Source organism: Hibiscus syriacus, unplaced genomic scaffold (genome assembly GCF_006381635.1).
Source record: "Hibiscus syriacus cultivar Baekdansim isolate YM2019G1 unplaced genomic scaffold, ASM638163v2 tig00112429_pilon, whole genome shotgun sequence".
In the NCBI taxonomy this organism is placed as follows: Eukaryota; Viridiplantae; Streptophyta; class Magnoliopsida; order Malvales; family Malvaceae; genus Hibiscus; species Hibiscus syriacus.
This window is the reverse complement of record NW_024063330.1, coordinates 149,528-169,419: the sequence shown is the minus strand read 5'-3', so window position 1 is coordinate 169,419 and position 19,892 is coordinate 149,528.

Sequence of the window (19,892 nt, the reverse complement as noted above, 5' to 3'; positions counted from 1 at the left end):
AGATGATGAACGGCTTTCTTTCTTTATCCCTTCACAAAAGGAGAAAATATATCCCTTGTGTCCCCATTTGAGCCTGAATGATATTTTCTTCTGATTCAACCCTAATCAAGGATCACCCTCCATATTGGGGGGCAAGTTGGAGGAAATCTGCTCGTATGAGTGAAGACCATTGATCCAGATAAGATACCAAAAGGTGAACCAAATACATAGTGCAAAGATCATATTAAAGCGAAGAGAAAAGAAGAGCAAAGAGAAAAATCAAAGCAAAAATCAAAGAAAAAGCAAAGAACAAAAAGAGGACAAAGAACACAGACAAAGAGTCTCCTGACTCAAATGACGCATTGAGCTTCAAACCGTGAGATTAATCAAACACAATCACTCTAGAATCACTTGACTCGAAGATCATAAAACATCAAGAGAAAGACATGCGAGTAGATTCAAATTGAGCAAAACAAGATCGAAGGCATCAGAGTTAATTGATCCTTGGTTCAAATACCCTTAAAACACATGTTTGGGCCTTTTATCCCTTTCTTTCATAACCCTGAACCATGACCTACATTACGTGCCTTACAAGTCCCTTCTAATCATACATGGATTTCTAAGCGGAAGAGACTATCCTCGTATTTCATCCCGCCTATCAGGATTAATATTTTACTTATAAAGATTTTCTAAAATCTTTAATGCATGATAGAGAAAAATAACACAGGGGGGTTAAAGACGTAAAATTCTGAGTAACGTCTTAAAACCAAAGGAGGATTCGAGTTGAAAACCTGAAAGGGCGGCTCAAATATGAAGATTATTACATAGGAGACGATTGCTCAAATCCCTTGATGAGGCATCACACAACATGAATGAGAACATGAGAGTTGGGAGTCAGAGCACACTTCCAATAGCTGAGTACAGAAGCTACTCCATCAGATCAGAGAACATCAAATAAATGAGAACACTATACTGTTGACCAAAAATAACCACTTGAGATTTTTTATCCTTCCTTACTTAACCATCTCTCAAAGATAGCATTGATCTTGACACTTGTCAAATAGCTATAATTTATTGAAGGATTAAAAGAGTAATTAATTCTTTGATATCCAATGAACTCTTGTTTTATGATTTGTCAATTGTGAAACCTTAAAAGGGGCAATATTTTCATATCTTTTGATTAAACATTTTTCAAATTATTTTAATTGATATTTTCATACTTTTGAAAATAAAGAAGAAGAAAAAATTTTCAAACAAGATAATCTCTGGAGGCATATCTTAGAATTCAACAAATATCTCACCGAAGCTCAGAATCGAAGCTGGGGCAAGAGAAAGCTAATTTTTGGACAAAATTTGATGGGATAAACAAATGGTCTCAGGTCAAGGTTTGCAAGAGTACACCATGGCGGAAATACGGACAAGTTGAATCAATGATAGAGTGAAGACTGCTCTCGCGATCATTCTCCTTCTAGATCGAGAAAAGTATATACATACATACATACATACATACATACATACATACATACATACATACATACATACATACATACATACATACATACATACATACATACATACATACATACATACATACATACATACATACATACATACATACATACATACATACATACATACATACATACATACATACATACATACATACATACATACATACATACATACATACATACATACATACATACATACATACATACATACATACATACATACATACATACATACATACATGATACATAAAATTTGCATCAAACATTTATCATCATGTGTATTAAAGACATTTTTCTCCTCACTTGAGGACAAATTCAATAAAAGAAGATCAAATAAATTTATTTGAGTTAAAGGATTTTCTTTAAATAATTCGAGGCAAATTAAATAAATCTCAATAAATGGATCATAGGTTAATTTTATATTCGATTTATCATTTCCATCATTTACGACGATATGTAAGCGATACAGTACCAGTTTTTGGGCGTTGTGGGGTGTTATTCCTTCCCCACACGTAACCGACTCCCGAATCCATTTAATCAAATCTTTGGTGACGCAGACTAAATTTTGTCTTAAAAAATGATTTTCCTTAAAATTGTTTTGAAAGACGTTTTTAGGTATTCGACCTACCTAACCCAAAGGTCGATGGCGACTCTTTTCTATTTTATTCAAATCAATTCAAAATCACCCAATTTTTCCAAAATAAAGTCATAATCGTTTTTAAAATAATATTTAATTGTTTTATAAAAAAATGGTTATGACAGCTTGGCGACTCTGCTGGGGACCTCGTTTTTTTGAGAGTCAGGCTGTATGTCGTTTACATATTGTCATCTTGGTGGAAATTATGATTTCTAGTTTTTAGTTAATCTATGATCCATTTATTGAAGTTTTTAATTGCTTCATTTTTAATTATCATACTAATTTTATCTTTTTGCTTTCAGGCTCTGTCCAAGTTTTTGTCGAGTTTTTTCTTTTCATTTTGAGTCAAAGGTAGGTATGTTCCTCCTCACACACATCGCGTGCATTCGCATAACATGAGCTCTAGACACGAGCTTCGATCCAAGTTAGTCGGGGTGAATGCTTTACTCTCGTAAGAATTTATTCTTCGTATGAGTTTTAGCAAATAACCCATGGGATACATACTTTATACCTTCGTAGGAATTTATTCCTCGTATGGGTATAAGGCAGTGGATCCCCTCGAATTGAACTCGTTCCGTTTGAAACCTGTAATGGGTGAGGATCGAGGGTCTGGCAGCCCAAGGGGGCACCGACATCAAGGACAATTCGAGTTCCTTTCCTGTTAGAACCGAAACCATGCATATAGTGAACCGTAAAATGGTCACCCTAGGTATAGCTATATCGAATCTCTGTCCGTCAGCAGGTACCTAAAATAGGTGTACACAAAGGAGGAATATTTCTAAACCCTTACCTTTTGTTTTAAGTTTGTAGAATATATTTATTCTTTTAGAATAAAAGCATGCGAACTAGATACCATGCGGTTAGGATTATTTTCTTGAAATTAAATCATTTTTGGGTAGATAGCATGTCCGGGTAGGATTGTTATTTAATTGAAAGCATGTGTGGGTAGATATCATGACGGGGTAGGTGGTACATTCATCTCTGACTAACATTTTTATCCGTATAAATTATTTTACATGTACTAACTCGTTTTTCTCTTTTGTTTTTGCACACTAACTTATTTATTTTGTTTGTGTCGTTTTTCATCCTTCTTTGCATTGCATTGCATCGACATAATATAATGCGAAAATATTGATCCGCAAGGGGATATCCATGAGAAAATCTTCGCAAGAAGAGATAAAAGTTTTCAATCAAGCGATCACATACACAGACATGCATCGAGGGCTAAAAAGAAGTCCAGAGTACAAGAATGAGATTTTCTCGAAGATCGTGCATCATTCGAGACTGATATGATAATCCACTGATCTAAGGAGTAATCCAGCAGTAGATTCTCATCCACAATTATTCCATCGTTGACCATCAGGGAGTGAAGCACAAACTTCAGCATAGACGAGGTATTGATGGAGTTAGTTTACAGAGTATTGAGGGGCATCGGTTCCAAGTACAAAGATCCGAGACGAAGCAGTGAGCTCGAAGATCGTGCATCATTCAATACTGAGATGATGATCCACTGATTCAAGGAGTAATCTAGCAGTGGAGTCTTATCTACAATCATTTCATCGCTAGTTATCAAAGAGCGACACACCGACCTCACTACCACCGAGGCATTAATGGAGTCAGATTACAGAGCGCTAGAGGGGCATCATTATTGAGGACGAAGATCCGAGGTGAAGCAGTGATCCATTCCAGGCTCACCATCTAAGCGAAGACATGTTTGTAAATTGGATTGTCTTGTAATGTGAAAACTTTTATTTCTGGTGAAGACTATTCTATGATATTCATCGTTGGGGTCAACATTTTTCCATCTGCATTTGCATCTTTTTATTTTGCATATATATTTTATTTTTAAGCATTTTCATATGCATCATTCATAAAAACATGAGATCAATTTGTGGAGAAGTCAGTGGAAGTAATCCTGATCACGTGACCATATTGAGAATATAAACAAGAAGCTGAAATCAACACGATAGAAGCTTGTTCGATTGAGTCTTCCAGGATGGTTCGAGAAAAGAGTCCCCGTTCCTGGAGGTCCATGATGTTGATCTCGGGTACAACTACAACATAGGAAGCTTCAGTCATTCCGCTGAGAATTGTAAGACACTGAAGATCAAGGTCCAGAACTTGAGGGCATGTACAATTGAAGAAAATTGGGGCATTGCTTCTAACACTTGAACTGAGAGATTGTTTTGTTTGAACTCGTTTTGTTATCTCTTTTATATTTGCATAAATATTTTTAATCTTAATACTTGAATTTATGCTACATTCTAAGGTTGAATACTTGAACAAATTTTAATCTTGAGTTCTTTGAATATCAAATGAGTTAGGAATTCTTTTAATTCTTCAAGAATTATAGATTTTTGACATATGGCAAGATTAGACCCTTTCTTATTCTGTCTAAACCCAAAATAAAATCTCTCGATTTTTTTTACCCGAAATAATTCCTGGTCACTACCAAATAACCAATTTTTGACATTCTATCACTTTGAGACCTTGAAATATTCTTTTAGACCTTGAAACATTCCCTCTCTTTGAGACCTTGAAACATTCTTTCCACCTTGAAACACTGCATTTATTTTTTGAGACACAAAAGTCATACCCATACCTTTCTTTGAGCCAATAAAGTCATCATTGTCTTCTTAGACGTAAAACCAACATTTTCTACCAATAAAACCTACAGACATTGAGTACAAGATGTTCACTTGAACATAAACCTTCCTACAAAGAAGACACAGTGTGGGGCATCTCGCATCAATTTTCTGAAGACGAGCATGAGCAATTGAGACATGTTGAGAGCAAGAAGCGAAGAAAAAATAGAATTCATTCAAAATAATTCTATCATGCATTAATTACTGTTTTCATTTAAATAAAAATTAATCCTGAAAATCTATCCCCCTGGGGATACCTCTTCTACGAGGACTTCTGTGTATGAGATGATGAACGGCTTTCTTTCTTTATCCCTTCACAAAAGGAGAAAATATATCCCTTGTGTCCCCATTTGAGCCTGAATGATATTTTCTTCTGATTCAACCCTAATCAAGGATCACCCTCCATATTGGGGGGCAAGTTGGAGGAAATCTGCTCGTATGAGTGAAGACCATTGATCCAGATAAGATACCAAAAGGTGAACCAAATACATAGTGCAAAGATCATATTAAAGCGAAGAGAAAAGAAGAGCAAAGAGAAAAATCAAAGCAAAAATCAAAGAAAAAGCAAAGAACAAAAGAGGACAAAGAACACAGACAAAGAGTCTCCTGACTCAAATGACGCATTGAGCTTCAAACCGTGAGATTAATCAAACACAATCACTCTAGAATCACTTGACTCGAAGATCATAAAACATCAAGAGAAAGACATGCGAGTAGATTCAAATTGAGCAAAACAAGATCGAAGGCATCAGAGTTAATTGATCCTTGGTTCAAATACCCTTAAAACACATGTTTGGGCCTTTTATCCCTTTCTTTCATAACCCTGAACCATGACCTACATTACGTGCCTTACAAGTCCCTTCTAATCATACATGGATTTCTAAGCGGAAGAGACTATCCTCGTATTTCATCCCGCCTATCAGGATTAATATTTTACTTATAAAGATTTTCTAAAATCTTTAATGCATGATAGAGAAAAATAACACAGGGGGGTTAAAGACGTAAAATTCTGAGTAACGTCTTAAAACCAAAGGAGGATTCGAGTTGAAAACCTGAAAGGGCGGCTCGAATATGAAGATTATTACATAGGAGACGATTGCTCAAATCCCTTGATGAGGCATCACACAACATGAATGAGAACATGAGAGTTGGGAGTCAGAGCACACTTCCAATAGCTGAGTACAGAAGCTACTCCATCAGATCAGAGAACATCAAATAAATGAGAACACTATACTGTTGACCAAAAATAACCACTTGAGATTTTTTATCCTTCCTTACTTAACCATCTCTCAAAGATAGCATTGATCTTGACACTTGTCAAATAGCTATAATTTATTGAAGGATTAAAAGAGTAATTAATTCTTGATATCCAATGAACTCTTGTTTTATGATTTGTCAATTGTGAAACCTTAAAAGGGGCAATATTTTCATATCTTTTGATTAAACATTTTTCAAAATTATTTTAATTGATATTTTCATACTTTTGAAAATAAAAGAAGAAGAAAAAATTTTCAAACAAGATAATCTCTGGAGGCATATCTTAGAATTCAACAAATATCTCACCGAAGCTCAGAATCGAAGCTGGGGCAAGAGAAAGCTAATTTTTGGACAAAATTTGATGGGATAAACAAATGGTCTCAGGTCAAGGTTTGCAAGAGTACACCATGGCGGAAATACGGACAAGTTGAATCAATGATAGAGTGAAGACTGCTCTCGCGATCATTCTCCTTCTAGATCGAGAAAAGTATATACATACATACACACATACATACATACATACATACATACATACATACATACATACATACATACATACATACATACATACATACATACATACATACATACATACATACATACATACATACATACATACATACATACATACATACATACATACATACATACATACATACATACATACATACATACATACATGATACATAAAATTTGCATCAAACATTTATCATCATGTGTATTAAAGACATTTTTCTCCTCACTTGAGGACAAATTCAATAAAAGAAGATCAAATAAATTTCATCTTGACATCTATCATAACTTCCAAGATAGTTAGTCAAAATTGCATCATTCTGATCTTTTCAGGAAATTAGAGCTCGGAAATAACCAGGTGTTTTCAACCTGAAAGAACAATGCAATCCACATATTTGGCTTCCTGAAGTCAACAATCAGATCTTCTGAAGATGTTTCCTCAACATGCAGGAATCAATAGATAAACTTTGAGCTATTGAGATTATTTTCTTTAAAAAAATAAAGTGTCGTCTCACTTGAGATAGTTTTCTTAAAAACAAATTTTATTTTGTCTCGCTTGAGACAACATTCTCTTTAAAACAAATTACGTCTCGCTTGAGACATTTTTCCACAAATTTTGAGAATTTTAAAACAAATTGCGTCTCGCTTGAGACATTTTTCCTTTGAGATACAAATTTTGAATTTGATTCACTTAAAACAAAATTAATCTCACCTTAGATTGTTGTTTCTTTCAAAACAAATTTTGTCTCGCTTGAGACCTTTTCCCTTTGAGATCCAAATTTCGAATTTGTTTCACATTAAACAAAGTTGATCTCACTTGAGATCGTTTTCTCAAAAACAAACTTTGTCTCGCTTGAGACAATTTCTCTAAAAACAAATTTTGTCTCATTTGAGACTATATCTTAAAGCAAATTTCATCTCGCTTGAGACATCATTTTCTCTCATAATACAAATTTCAAGGTTGTTGTACTTAAAGCAAAATTAATATCACTTGAGATTTTCAAAGCTGATTTGTCTCGCACGAGACAGTTTTCCCTTTTAACAAATCCTGAAATTGTTTCATTTGAAACAAAATAAACACTTTTGAAAACACCCTTGAGATTATTTCCATATAAACAAAATCGACAATATTTGAATCTTTTAAAACGATTTTTGTCTCTTGAGACAGTTTCTCTTGAAAAAATCTTTGAGTTTGTTCCTTTTGAATAAAAATCTTGGAGTTTGTTCCTTTTGAATAAATATCTTTGAGTTGTTTCTTTTGAAAAAATCTTTGAGTCTATTTATTTTAAAACGATTTTTGTCTCTTGAGACAGTTTCTCTTGAAAAAATCTTTGAGTTTGTTCCTTTTGAATAAAAATCTTGGAGTTTGTTCCTTTTGAATAAATATCTTTGAGTTATTTCTTTTGAAAAAAATCTTTGAGTCTATTTATTTTAAAACGATTTTTGTCTCTCTTGAGACAGTTTCTCTTGAAAAAATCTTTGAGTTTGTTCCTTTTGAATAAAAATCTTGGAGTTTGTTCCTTTTGAATAAATATCTTTGAGTTGTTTCTTTTGAAAAAATCTTTGAGTCTATTTATTTTGAAACAAAGTTTTGTCTCTCTTGAGACAGTTTCTCTTGAAAAAATCTTTGAGTTTGTTCCTTTTGAATAAAAATCTTGGAGTTTGTTCCTTTTGAATAAATATCTTTGAGTCGTTTCTTTTGAAAAATCTTTGAGTCTATTTATTTTGAAACAAAGTTTTGTCTCTCTTGAGACAATTTCGTGAAAAATCTTTGAGTCTGAAACAAAGTTTTGTCTCTCTTGAGACAATTTTGTGAAAAAATCTTTGAGATTGTTTCTTTTGAAAAAAATCTTTGAGTTTGTTTCTTTGGAAACAAAATTTTTTCTCTCTTAAGATAGTTTCATTTGAAACAAATTTGGTCTCACTTAAGATGAGATCCATCTTTGAGTCTGTTTCTTTTGAAACAAAATTTTATCTCTTAAAGACAATTTCTTTTGAAAAAAATCTTTGAGTTTGTTTCCTTTGAAACAAAATTTTGTCTCTCGAGACAACTTCTTTTGAAAATACCAACCTTTGAGATCGTTTAGACCATTTATTTTAAAACTACCCACCTTTGAGATTGTTTTTATTAAAACAAATTTTGACTCCCTTGAGGCAGTTTCTCTAGAAATACAAAATCTTTGAGTTTGTTTCAATTGAAATAAAACCATTTTTGAGTCGTTTCACTTGAAATATTTTCTCTTGAAACATTTTCTCTTGAAACATTTTCTCTTAAAACAAGATCATCTTTGAGTTTGTTTCCCTGGAAACAATGTTTTATCCCTTAAAACAATTTCCTTTGAAAAAAATCATTGAATCTCTTTCTTTGGAAACAAAATTTTGTGTCTCTCGAGACAGTTTCTTTGAGAAAAATCTTCGAGTTTGTTTATTTGGAAAACAAAATTTACCATCATTTGAATTTGTTTCCCTTGAAACAAAACAAACATCTTTGAGATCAATTCCCTTTAAACGAATTTTGTCTCATTTGAGACAGTTTCCCTTTAAAAGTCATCTTTGAGTCGTTTCCCTTAAAATGAATTTGGTCTCCTTTGAGACAGTTGCTTTTAAAAATATCATCTTTGAGTTTATTTTTCTTGAAACAAATCTTTGATTTGGTTTCTCTTGAAACCATAACTCCTAAAGATGGCCAGTCGTCCTCATCATGTAGGAACCGTGTCATCCCCAGACCAGATCTCTTCATCACGTATGAGCCGTGTCAACCATAGATAACCAGCCGTCCTCATCACGTAGGAACCGTGTTATCACCTTTAGATGGCCAGAACTCTCCATCACGTATGAGCCGTGTCATTCCCCAGACCAGAACTCTTCATCACGTATGAGCCGTGTCAACCATAGATAACCAGCCGTCCTCATCACGTAGGAACCGTGTTATCACCTTTAGATGGCCAGAACTCTTCATCACGTATGAGCCGTGTCATTCCCCAGACCAGAACTCTTCATCACGTATGAGCAGTGTCAACCCTTGACCAGATTTCCTCATCACGTAGGAACCATGTCACCCTTAGACGACCCGAACTCTTCATCACGTATGAGCAGTGTCGTCCCCAACAACCAACATTATCCAATTTCTAAGTTTAAAAGGGAGAGAACCAGACAAAAACGTGATGTTTTGTCGTCTTTGCCCTATTCTTGTTAACACAAGAATGTGCAAAGAGGGGCAGCTGTAGACACCCGTTTTTGTCCGGGTCTTTTTTGTATATTATTATTATCGTTATTATTATTATTATTATTATTATTATTATTTAATTTACATTTACAAATTTTTGCAGGCCTAATCCCTAAGCCCAACAGCATACCCAACAAGCTGGAGCAGACCCGGTTCAGGCCCAATACCAATCCCAGTCCCACTTGACAACCCAGCTAGGGTTTCATCTCAATGTTCCAGCCGCCTCATTTCTGGCCGTTGGATCTGGACCCATCCAACGGTCCAGATCACGCAGAGCTTAGGGTTTGAAACCCTAAAATATTCAGCTCAGCCGTTTGGCCTTCCAGCTTCTCAGCCGAGCGTCCCCTCGCCGCCGCCGCTCAAGCCGAGCGTACCCTCGCCGACAGCCTCTGACGCCGGCTGCCTGCATCCACAGTGACCGAAGGTCCCTCCATCAATCTATTAACAGTTAAGAACATCAAAACCAATCAAAAAAATATATATATCATCAACAGTGAACCCATTTAAAAACAAATTAAATCCCGAAAGTTCAGGATTTCACCAGCTACCAAATCAACCCATAATTCCCCTAAGTTCTAGATATCATCATTCAGCAACCACAACAAAAAGGAGGAAGATGCATGCAATGAAGGGGAGGGGATTCGGTTGGAAAAAAAATCCAGAGAGTTTCGAACCCAAAATAAAAAAGAAAAGAAAAGAGAGAAGAGGAGAGGATCTCACCACAGTTTGGAGGTCGAGAAGCCCGACGGTCGTCGGTTGTCAAAACTTTCGAAGGTAAAACTCTCAGATTTAGAGAGCTAGGGTTACCTTTAGGTCGAGATAGTTGGGGATCTAGGTGGAGAGTGAAGAGAGGAAGGTTTTGGAGGGTTTTCTCCATCTCCGGCCACCGTTCGCCGCCGCGAGCACCGCCGCGGGCGTAGCCGGTGGTGGACCAATCTCTTCTCCGGTGAGAAGGTTGAGAGAGTTTTCTCTCTCTCCCTCTCTCTGTTTTAAGCAATGAAAGAAATGAGGCATAGACCGAATTTTGGCCTGATTTTGGTCATTTATACGCGGACCAGAACGGCGTCGTTTTGAGGGGACGAGTTCTGTAATTTCACGCATGGGGTAACTACGCTTTTGGTCCCTGATCCTTTGTAACCGCACGATTTAGCCATGGAATGAAGTTTACATTATTTCAATTTGAGCCTTTATCTTTTCACTTTTACATTTTAGTCACTATCCTAGGTATTATAACATTTTTGTTTATATTTGGTTCTGGTTTCAGTATTTATAAATGTTACATCTTAGCCACTGATTTAATATTTCATGTATGTTTCTTTGATATTCGAATCTGGCCATCACATTTATAAATATTTTATTTTAGTCCTATTAATGTATGTTATGTCATTTTTGTGGATATTTGACTTTGGTCCCAATGTTTGTAATAGTTTCATTTTAGTCACTAATTTCGTGTGTTGTGTATTTTTGTGAATGTTCGAATTTGGACAGGATATTTATGTATTTTACATATTAGTCACTATTGGGTATTTGGTTTAATTATTGTTCAGTCCCTCATGCTATATCATACTATTTTTGTTTATGTTCGATTCTGGTTTTAATATTTACAAATGTTTCATTTCAGTCACTGAATGTTACCTTTCCTTATTTTAATTAGTATTTTTAATTTACTTTGTTTACATTATGGTCAATGTTTTAGTATAAATACTTTAGGTAAATTTATCGTTTGCCCTTACGAATTTATGTTTTAATTTGTTTTAGTCCCTTATTTTTGTATTTTATTTTGGTTTGTAATGTTTATTTATTTTTATTTTAGTCATTTATATATGAATGTATTTTACATATTACATGGTTATTTGTATTATGTAAATAATGTGTTTAATTCCATTTAATGTAAATATTTGTATTTCCAATTACATTTATTCTCATTATATTTGTATCTATGTATGAAATATTTGATTTTCGATTTTATTTTCAAGAATACATATGCGTAGAATGAGCGTGGAAAGTACCACTTGGTCGAAGTGGTGTGATCCGGTACGGCATTTTAACGACATAGAAACTTGAAATAAGTTGAGTATATTTTGCTAATTAATTTGTTCAAACGATGCAATGTGTGTTATTTTAAGTGACAATTTACTTTATTTTATGTGAATGTAAATTTCAAAAATTTTAATTTGTATTCAATTCACGTTTTTAGTTAATCAATTTATTCGTATGTAAACATTGTTTTTAGTTATATTCGATTTGTATTTTTAACATAATCAATGATAGAATATTCTTTTACGAATGAGAAATGGTTGAAATAGCTTTCCCGACGGAGGATTGCAAATTTCAAGATTTCTGATTGAGTTAAAGGATTTTCTTTAAATAATTCGAGGCAAATTAAATAAATCTCAATAAATGGATCATAGGTTAATTTTATATTCGATTTATCATTTCCATCATTTACGACGATATGTAAGCGATACAGTACCAGTTTTTTGGCGTTGTGGGGTGTTATTCCTTCCCCACACGTAACCGACTCCCGAATCCATTTAATCGAATCTTTGGTGACGCAGACTAAATTTTGTCTTAAAAAATGATTTTCCTTAAAATTGTTTTGAAAGACGTTTTTAGGTATTCGACCTACCTAACCCAAAGGTCGATGGCGACTCTTTTCTATTTTATTCAAATCAATTCAAAATCACCCAATTTTTCCAAAATAAAGTCATAATCGTTTTTAAAATAATATTTAATTGTTTTATAAAAAAATGGTTATGACAGGTATTATTGTAATTATCCCTAAAGTATATAAGGTAAATTATATTTTTTCCCCAAATCGAGTCAGATATTTTCACTTGAAACATGAATCTGACCTGACCCGAACAAGATTTTTTTTAAAAAAAAAGACCCAATCAGATCAGATTCGGGTCTCATGCACATCCCTAGTTATGAGTTAATTAAGAAGATCAAGTTTGTTGGTGTGAATCCAACACAAGAGTTGTCTAATTTATTATGTATTATTTTTTTAGAAAAAGGAGTTCTGTACAATTTTATTAAATTAACACGTACAAAACAAAATGTAAGTCATGAACCTCGTTAAAAAATATTTCTACACTTAAATGGAGGAAAAAGAGTGCATAATTTGTTTTAATACTTTTCTTGAGTTGGATTTTTTTAGTTTGATTTAGCATTCAACTAAGGGCTTATATTTTTTTTCGAGATAATTCATTTTACGTAAATTATTTCCGAAAAATCAATTAAAATCTATCAAACGGACCCTTATTTTAATTTGAACGTAACATTATCTTAATAATATATATTCAATGGGTTCGCAAAGCTGCTCTTCCCGGTTACCACAAAACAAAAACCACATGTATAGTCCGTGATTTGGCTGATAGGAAGACAACAAAAATATTGGTCAAATTTTGCAAATAATCATTGTATTATGTGTAAATTATAATTATAGTTGTTATACTTTAATTTCACAAATTTTAGTTTGTACATTTTGAAATTTGAAATTTTAATCTCGACAAAAGCAATACACAGATAATATGATTATATTATAGTGACTTAGAATGACTAAAATTAAATTACATAAACTAAGATTGTAACTTGTGTATAATACATAGACTGACATTAAAATTTAAATTAATGTCTTTATCGAGTACCATTTGGATCAAGATCGAAATTATGAAAATTTAAAATACAATTAAAAATAACCAAATTAAAGTGCATGGTTACAAATAGGATAAAGTATAAAATTACATCATTCAATTTTCTCCTCGCTCTTGTTTTGGTCATTAAATTAAAAAATAATAATTTAATCACTAAATTTTTTATTTATTCTTATTTTGACCACATTGTCGTTAAATTCTAAACGACTCTATTTCTAAATATTTTTTAATTATGAAATAATCCTAAAATTATTTTTGTTTGTGAAAAAATCTCTGATTTTTAGAGTCTCTTTAATTTTTTGATGATTGATCATGTGGCACCTTTAATCTGTATATGTGTACTATTACGAGTTAAAGATGACACATTAATTATTCAAAATATTTCTTAACCCAAAATGGGTAAAATTTTGTTCCTTTCACAAGTTCTAAATTTTAACATTTATTATAAAATAATTAATAAGAGAAAATCAAAATATAATATTTCGACTTCTAATTCAAATCCGGTTTCAGGCAGTAACAGGCAAAAAATGTTATATTTCATATAATAAATAAATTTGTCTGATTAAAAATCTAATTAATCAATATTTAAAACATAATTTAATATCATAATATTTATTCATACTCTTAATTATGTTTAATACTAACTATATTAATAATTTGCATACAGTTCTTACTCGTATATATGCTAGCTAGAAATTTTAGAACACGATAGGATGTAATTACTGTTACATGTAAATATTCCTTGGTGATTGATGCCAAGCTCAGCTCTTACTCCTTTTGCTATATTTTACGTACTCGTGAAAATCATCACACGCTAAGTATTCACTTAGTGAGACAATCAATAGAAATATTCGACAGTGCAACACATAAATATAAATGAGTAACAATATTCAATGCATTATGATCACTTTACTTGTAATCTCAATCATGCTACTAATATTAACATGATATGAACCACATATAAAATTTCTTACCAATATACTTGTAATTTATTCCATAAGCTCATAAGCTTATTCATCTGTTTATTATTTATTAACAAATAAATCATAGCCCAAATATAGACCTATGAGGACCTTGGTTACACGAGTCAAATATGCACCGAAGTACTAAACCGAATATGACACATAAGGTCGTGCCCACCACCTGCACTAAGTATCCTTTAGTGCTAACCCAAATATGACACATAAGGTCGTGCTCACCATCTGCACTAAGTATCCTTTAGTGCCAACCCGAATATGCAGTCTGTTGCTGGATTTTATGGCATGCCAACTATACCACTTCCCCTTAATGACATACTTGGGCATATAGTCTATATTTATTCCATCCATGACAATGTATATCAATATACTTAACATTGGGCAGTTCATACCCGAAATAGCATTCATTATATATATATATATATATTAGTGATCAATGCATTATGTATTCAACCTTTGACATATTTAGAATATGTCAATCATATGATAAATGACATAAATATCATGCCAATACGAACAAGGTAGACTCATCGCAAGTCTTTCTAATGATGTATAAAACGTCAATGTATATAATGTCATGCATTCATTGCACTCACTTTGACACTTTATATACAAGTCAAAACATAAGCCTCACTAAGCTTTAACTTGATCCTTTGCTTTCGACTTAGTTCGATCCCAAAATTTATCACAATTTCCTATTCTGGTAGTTTGCACTACCTTCAAAGAAATATTATTATGTATTAATCTACACACTTAAATTTTTTTTTTCTGTTTATACTAATGAAAACTAGACTCTAATATGAATCCAACCATATAACGAACTTCTTCTAATTCAATTTGTACAATTTATAGTGAATTTTCAAAGTTGACTTACATAAGCTGTTTTGAGCAGAATATGTTGTCTTGTTTTCTGACCTATCTTCGATTAAAAATTCATATATTTCTTTATTCTCCTCGAAATCAGTATTCGTTTATCTTAAACAAAACTAGACTGATATACAAATCCAATGGTATAAAAATAATCCTCTAATAATTGTTTTAGAATTTATGGTGGTTTTATAAACTTATTGTTTAGATCACAAATCTAGGAAGATTTCACCAATATGCATTTTCAGCTTATTCACTAATTTGCATCCTTAGCTTATTCCATAATTCTATTAGCTTACCAAATGAACATTTATGCATGAATCACAAAGTCACACAATATTAGGAGTCACTTCTTACCATAATAGCTCCGTCACTAGCTCATTGTAAGACAATGTTTATTCGATAACATAAGTACAAATTAAATATGCACTCACATGGTGTCCTTAGCTTACAACCTTCCTTAGAAATTCACATTACATCCTTAAGTTTCTCTTTAGCTTTAATATTGTTTGATCTTGATTTCAATCATAATCTAAATGAACACTATTTACAAAACATATACAATTTAAACCACATATTAAAATCTTACTAACATATACACACATTAGAAAATAAATTCATAAAAAATCTTCCGATGCTCATTCGATACAAATTTCATGTCATGACATAAATGTTGACTTTAACACTTCTAATTGACCATTCAAGTTCCTTTTTATCCAAATTTATCCAAACTTCAGATAACATTTTTACTTAAATTCCCAACTTTTCCATATTTGTGATTTGATCCTCAACTTTTACCAACTTTCCAAAATGGCCCAATTTCACACTCTAGCGTCAATTCCAACACTCTAACATTAATTTCCGGACTTTAACACTTTTTGTCTTTTAACACAAATTCCGGATCAATCATCTGATTCTCACCAAATCGTCATTCTTGGGGGTGAACTATTCATTTACGGGTCAGAATACATAACTTGAAATTACCTTTTTGGTCCCTAAACTTTTATAACTTTATACTTTGGTCACCAAACTTTCAAAAAATACATTTTGGTCACTAACCAAAATTTGGGTATTATAAATCATATTCTTTAAAAGCTCAATGGTGGGAAAGTAGAAAAGGAGGAGGCATCTTGTTCATCTTGAATTGATGTTAATCGAATAATGAAAATTATATATTAAGTAGTTTAAGGTTTCACGAGTTTTAAAGTGAATTTGTGAAAATCTGAACTGATTGAGTTGTATGAGATGGTTAGGTGAACTCGTCGGTGTCTTGAGTGGTAAGAAAAAAATACTAGATAAATAGAGATCTCAGGACCAGAGTGACATAAGGATAAAATTATAAAATTTTAACCTTCAAAGAATATGATAAAATGAAAAGGAAATAAATAAAAAAGGAAAAATTACGTGGATGGCAAGTTGATGTCATGTCAGCACAAAGCAATTAATGTTAGCAAATGTGGCTCCTAAGACACTAGTTCATATTGGATTTAATGCTTGATTGATTAAAGTAGGAACAAATTTAAAATTTAGTGAGTAAAGTGATATTTCTTAATTTTTAATGATTAAAATAAAAGTGAGAAGAAAGTTGAATAGTGAAATTTATAATTTATCCTTAAAAATAACCATATATATATATATATATTATTAATCTGGGGTAAATACAATACAATATATGTTTAAAGATAACTGTCAATTAATTGATATTGAACACTTACACCCTTGCCATTCATAATACTTCAAACTAAAACGTCAAGAAACAACAACATTTCTTTTATCATCGAGGTCACTTGGTTCGTGCAATAACCAACTATATATAAACTAAATCTACAACTTAATATAATATAAAGACTAATAGAAAAAAATGACCAAAATAATTTAATCATTGTATATATCTTAAATTTATATTTAATTCCTTGATATAATATGGATAGGAAGTTCTACAGTGCGGCGGGCTTAAAAACGGCTAAAATAAGGTGTTACCGATTTTGTTATCGTTTAAATAATAAAACTGGTAAAAATTACCTAAAATTTTCCGGTAATTACCTAAAATATTATGTTAATCCGGTCATTTTTTTAGCCTAATAATGTTTCCGGTATTTTTTTTTGAAAATCCGATAAAAAAAACACCCAATAATAACAAAATCGGTAGCGCCTAATAATGTTTCCGGTAATTTTTACCGGTTTTATTATTTAACACAACAACAAAACCGGTAATAGTTAAAGAAATTATTGTTATTCTTAAAAAATTTAAATTCGAGTATCAGAGATTATAAGATACTTAGACGTTTATTATCAAATGATTGAGAATTTTTAAAATATATACTATAACTTGTAAGCATTTTAAACTAATAAAAAACTACTTAAGTATTAGTGACTGATCCAGAATTCGAATTCTATAATATTTTAATGTGTTATTATCTTTTCTAACCTTTCTAGAAGAACATTACTCAATCAAATTACTTTTCGAAAGTATTTTTTTTAAAAAAATAAATACATATTTGCATGAATAAAATTATCTCGGTGGTTAAAAGAATAGTCGTTATTTTTAGAGGTCTCAGGTTCGAACACAAACAACTGTAGCAGAGGAGATTGAACTTTCATTGTCAAATAGTTAAGAGTATTTAGAATAAATATTACTTTGTAATCACATTAACTAAATAAAAAAATACATACTTATGATCAAAATTAATGAAGAGCAAATATATCTTTTAAGCTAAAAATTATTTTTTAAACTAGATTTAAAAACATTTTTTAAAAAATAAAATTTATAGTATTTTATTAGTATAAAAAGTATTTTTGAACAATATAGATCACTATTTTTAAAATATATATATATACATCATATCTAGTTAAAAGTGTTTTTAATAACAATGTTAAATACTTTTTAAACATACTTAACCAATATTTTTTTTTAAAAATACTACGTTAGAGCATTATGGTTCAATATTATTGTTGTCAATTAAATTAATATATTTAAATTTATATAAGTTCTGAGTTGATTTAACACAATAAAGTGTTAAATTTTTATAATGAAATTATAAATTCGAATTATGACGTAGATGATCGTATCTAGGTCTAGGACAACCTAGGTCATGGCTTATTTAGTTTATGTTTTGATCATCGAACTATTACTTAGGGTTAACTATACAAATGATATCTTATTTTTGTATTTTGTCCACTTTTAGTCACTTATTTCAAAAAGCATAAGATACAATATCTTTTTCGTTTTTTATTTAATGAAGATATGATTACTTTCGTTTTTATTTAATTAAAATGTGATCATTACGGATTAACTGTTATTAACAATTAACAAAACATGTAATGTGATAGTTGATATAATCACACATTTATTTTCTGTTATTTACATATTCTCTCAATTTAGTCGTACTTTTAAATAAATTTTATTATAAAAAAATTAACTGACCATATTCCCATATGTAATGGGGTAAGTGGGAGGTAGGATAGTAGGCTGCCTCCCAACGTTAGGTTGAGAACAGCTTCCGTGGGAGACATCCGGCAGTCAGAATTATGAATTGTCCACCGTGGGACTACTGTTAATAATAAAAATATATGTATTTAAATGAAAATAAAAATAAAATATTTTTAAATTAAGTTAATAATAAGATATATTTAATAAGTTAATATAAAAATATTTTTAAGTTAATATATATAAAATATTATGAATTTAAGTATTTATACACTAAGATACAAATATATACACCATGTTATTTACTTTAGACCAAACAATGATCTTGGCTTAATGGTTGGATACATGTTTAGTTTCCCAAGTGACCAAGTTTTGAATATGTTTTGTCCCAATTTGCTTTCTTTTGTTTTCTTTCAAACATAGGGTGACACATGCCACTCTTTAATTGGTGGAATAAATATATTAAATTAAAATAAAGTTAGTCCTCCAATCGAATGATGGCATGTGGCACCATTCGATTGGAGGACTAACTTTATTTTAATTTATTAAAAGTATGACTAAATTGAGAGAATATGTAAATAATAAGGATCAAATGTGTGATTTTATCAAAATATTTAACTAATGTTAACGATAATTAATTCGAAATTATTATATCTTAATTAAATAAAAACAAAAACAATCATATTTTATATATATTTTTAAATCAGTGACAAAATATATTATGTTAAGAAAATTATATCGATCTAATTAATACATTTTTTTTTCAGATATAATAAAAAAATATGTTTTTTAAAAGACTAATGTGGCCTCCTTAAAAGCTCCCTCTTACCTTGATCGAGTCAGAGCTCAATAAGACCTGCTATATTTTTTTATCAAAACATTTTTTTGAATTAAAAATGTATATTAATTATATTAGATAATTTTTTATTATATTTTATTGGTTCAGTGTTTTTTTTTTGATTCGCTACTGATGTTGTTAAAGAAAATTAAAAGCGAGATAATTTTTGTTTAATTAGATTAATGCAATTTAGGGTGTTTATCGAGCGAGTCGATCGCGAGTTAGGTAGTGTTCGACTTGTGCTTGTTAAAAAAAATTTGTTACTCGTCTCGTTGCTCGTTAAATTTTGCTTGACTTCTGATCTTTAAAAAATCTTGTTGCTCGACTCGTGCTCGTTAAGCCCATTACTCTACTCATTG